Source organism: Schistocerca nitens, chromosome 5 (genome assembly GCF_023898315.1).
Source record: "Schistocerca nitens isolate TAMUIC-IGC-003100 chromosome 5, iqSchNite1.1, whole genome shotgun sequence".
NCBI lineage: Eukaryota > Metazoa > Arthropoda > Insecta > Orthoptera > Acrididae > Schistocerca > Schistocerca nitens.
In genome coordinates this window covers 591,547,694-591,552,434 of record NC_064618.1, presented here as the reverse complement: position 1 = coordinate 591,552,434, position 4,741 = coordinate 591,547,694, and positions in this window count along the sequence as shown.

The window sequence follows — 4,741 nt, the reverse complement described above, 5'->3', positions numbered from 1 at the left end:
TTATCGCTTAATCGAAATTTAGAGGACTTCTTTTAGTACTCATGTGAATAACTACACACTGTTCTTTAGTCAGGGTAAATTGCCACTTTTCGCACCATACAGATATCTTATCTAAATCATTTTGCAATTCATTTTGGTCATCTGATGACTTTACAAGATTGTAAATGACAGCATCATCTGCAAATAACCTTAGAGGGCTACTCAGATTTTCTCTATGTCGTTAATATATATTAGGAACAATAACACTTCCTTGGGAATGCCGGATATTACCTCTGTTTTACTCGCTGACTTTCCGTCCATTACTACGAACTGTGACCTTCCTGACAGGAAATCACGAATCCAGTAGCACAACTGAAGCGATTTTCCATAGGCACGCAGTTTGGTTAGAAGACGCTTGTGAGGAAGCCTTCTGAAAATCTAAAAATAAGGAGTCAATTTGACAACCCTGTCACAGCACTCATTGGTTCATGAGTACAAAGACCTAGTTGTGTTCCGCAAGAGCGATATTTTTGAAGCCGTGCTGACTATGTGTCAGTAAATCGTTTTCTTCGAGGTACTTCATAATGTTTGAATACAGTATATGTTAAAAACCCTACTGCAAATCGACGTTAGTGATATGGGCCTGTAATTCAGCAGATTACTCCCATTTCCCTTTTTGGTTATTGGTGTGACTTGAGCAACTTTCCAGTCTTTAGGTATGGAACTATCCGTGAGCGAACGGTTCTATATAATTGCTAAATATGGAACTAACTATTGCATCTGCATACTCTGAAAGGAACCTGACTGGTATAGCATCTGGACCGGAAACTTTGCCTTTATTTAGTGATTTAAGCTGCTTTGCTACACCGAGGAAATCTACTTCTATGTTTCTCATCTTCGCAGTTGTTCTTGATTGGAATTCGGGAATATTTACTTCGTCATCTTTGGTGAAGGAGTTTCAGATAACCTTGTTTAATAACTGCTTTGATGGCACTGTCATCAATGACTTCACCGTTGATATCGCGCAGTGAAGGTATTGAGTGCGTCTTGCCACTGGTGTGCTTTGTATATGACCAGAATCTGTTTGGGTTTCCACCAGATTCGAGACAGAGTTTGGTTGTGGAAATTATTAAAAGCATCTCGCATTGAAGCACGTGCTATATTTCGAACTTCTGCCAAACTTTGCCAATCTTCGAGAATTAGCGTTCTTTTAAATTTGGCATGCCTTTTTCGTTGCTTCTGCAACAGCGATCTGACCCGTTTTGTGTACCATGGGGGATCAGTACCATCACTTATTGGTTCAAATGGCTCTGAGCACTATGGGACTTAAAATATGAGGTCATCTGTCCCATAGACTTAGAACTACTTAAACCTCACTAACCTAAGGACATCACACACATCCATGCCAGAGGCAGGATTCGAACCTGCGACCGTAGCGGTCGCCCGGCTCCAGACTGAAGTGCCTAGAACCACTCGGCCACTTATTAATTTATGTGGTGTGTATATATATATATATATATATATATATATATATATATATATATATATATATATATATATATATATATATCTCAATTGTCGTGGATACTGTCTCTTTGAAATGATTCCACATCTTTTCTACGCTTACGTGATCAGATCGGAAGGAATGGGGACTATCTCTCAAAAAGGCGTTAAGAGCGCTTTTACCTGCTTTCTTAAATGTACTTTGCGGCTCTTTCTAATGCGAGGCTGTTATGTTCACACGCAAGCTGAAACTGCTCTGAGACCAAAGTGCAGGCAAATTACACTACACACACGTCCAATACGTTTCTGTAAGGAAGTCAGATACTTCGGTGCCGGGCTGGACCAGAATCTTACTACTACACTGAATACGTGACAAACAGAGCTAATGCGAGACTGAGTCACCTTTATTCTTTGTACAACAGGCAATGCACATTGAACAGGATGGTGTCGAGGTCGGTGTACACAACACTAGTTACATCACTGACGATATGCGCAGCTTCAGTCGAGGGATACGCGGCCCGAACACGTCTTCGCCTTCTGCAGATCATACAGAACGAAGTTCTACGGATCAAAAGCAACGTTCCACGATGCACACTCACTGAAATCTCTTCACATACAATACCGCCTTGAGACTCTAACGGAAGTATTCAAAAACCTTGCCACACGACTGTACAGAAAACGAGACATTCGAGCAATCCTTTCATCATTAACCTGGGAAACTACGATCTCAACTATATGTGGAAACGTAACAGTCTGAAGACACTTCTGGCTAGGGACAGTTAATCACCTAAGGGTATCACCAACGCACAGACATATCAAATAATGGTGAACCTCTGGAGCACAGAGAAGCTAATTGATACTGTCAATTGTAAAACAGCAGACCAACAGGCAGCGCAAGGAAGTCGTACTGCATACAAAAACGTAAACAAACCCAACCAAAAACCTTACACAGTGCGATAGATTTATGACCAATCAACCTCTCATAACGACCTTGGCTTATTACAGATACAGACGCTGCAGCTGGCCTAGAAAACTCGCGCATCCCAGCAGTACCCCTTACCGATGAGGCTGACGCTCTTTATGACGACCTAATCTCTGACAACAGTACTGAGCATTGCATGATACCCAAAACTGACCACCACCTCACCCTTGCATGATCTGTCGCAGATAGCAAGAAAACCACTACTGTTCTTGCTATCCGACCAGACTATCGCTGAGATTTTTCCCCTTAGCACTTGCCTTGGTAATTTTTTTCCGTCTGCCCTTGAAACCACTAGTCTTCGTTGGCTTTTCGTTCACTGTCTGTCCCCTAGATGAGACTGTATTAGTGGATAATTCTATCCACACGTTATGGATAACATCACGGCCCCACATCCCGTGAAATACTCGATTGCAACTAACACATACGAAAGTGACAGTAGAGCTTTTGAGATGGTCACTACGTCTGTTCGTGAGTGGAGGGGTTCCACTCTTCATAAAACAGACAGCAGCCGAGGCAGCCACAAACACTTGAGCCTTCTATGGGGATTATGCCATTGGACAGAGGATGGCGAGAAACTGGTTTTCTCATTTCAAGGAGGATCGTTTTGACATTAATGACTTTCCACGTTCTGGAAGACCTTTGGGGTTTGATGAAGATTGTTTAAACGCAAGAATCCACAATGCTAGACATCAGTTTCCACGAGACCGGCTGATGTGATGAATTGTGATCATTCTACTATCGTGAGACATTTCCATGCAATGGGGAACGTTCAAAAATTCAATTTGTGTGTAAAAATCACATGGTGGCCAAACGTGCACTTCCGATTGCTCGTCATCAATGGCTCGTGAACGGCACCGACCATTCCTATCTTACCGACCATTCCTATCCTGTGTCGTCCTTAATGACGAGAAATGGTGTCTTTAGGCTAACAAAAGGAAAAGAAAGGAATGACTAAGCTCACACAAAGCAGCAACTCTGACTACAAAGACCTGCGCACATCCGCAGAAGGTAATGTCATGCATGTGGTGGTACAGTGACGGTGTGGTGTACCACGAATTGCTTCCCCGAGGCGTAACTATCACTGTTAACATTCACTTTCAACAAGTGAGATGGCGATGAGAGAGGTGGTGCAGTGTTTAGCATACTGAACTCTTACTCGGGAGGACGTCCGTTCAAATCCGCGTCTGACCATCCACATTTAAGTTTTCTGTGATTTCCCTAAATCGCACCAGTCAGCTGTCTGGATGCTCCCTTTCAAATGGCACTGGTGATTGCCTTCCCCATGCTTGACACAATCCGAGCTTGTGCTCTGTCTCTAATGGCCTCAGCCAGCCGCTGTGACCTAGTGGTTCTAGGCGCTTCAGTCCGGAACCACGCAGCTGCTACGGTCGCAGGTTCGAATCCTGCCTCGGGTATGGATGTGTGTGATGTCCTTAGGTTAGTGAGGTTTAAGTAGTTCTAAGTCTATGGGACAGATGACCTTAGATGTTAAGTCCCATAGTGCTTAGAGCCATTTGAACCATCTAATGACCTCGGTGTCGACGGGACCTTAAACCCAACTTCCTTCTTTTGAATGAAACTTCTTGCAGGCGCAATCTAAGAACCACGAGAAGGAAGAGCACTTGAAGTGATGCTACTCCACAATAACGTCCAGCTGCATTCTACTATACTTACAAAGAACACTAAGCGGGAATTGGGTTGCGAAATCATTCCACACCCATTTAATTCACCTGAACTTGTGCCCTCAGGTTTCCATCTCTTCCGATTCCTATCGAACATAAGGAACTTCCTTTCCGTATGAAAATCCTCCCCGAACATCATGGCTCGGCGAGTTCTTCACCTCGAATCGAAGTGATTTCTACAATCGCGGAATCCAAAAGTTATCCCAGCGTTGGCTGTAAATAGTGGTGAAGAATATATTATTGACGACTAAAGTCTCCGTCATTTCTATCCGTTGTTTTTATTAAACTCGTGGAAAAACGCAACGAACTTTATGCACTAACTTAATACATTCCTGACAGTTCAACTGTCATGAGTTTCCGTCTTCAAGACAATTTTCGGCCACACACTGCAGACGCAACGAAGATGATCGTGAGAACTGTCAGGAATGTATGTGCAACTTACCTAAGTTTTTCAAGATATTGTCAAAATCTGATTACATTGCATTTCACCTCTCGTACATCAACCGATGTTATAGTTTTTCTTCCAGTTGATGATGATCGAAATAACGGAAATCGGTCAATAATAAACATACTCGTAATATACGCAACTGTTGAT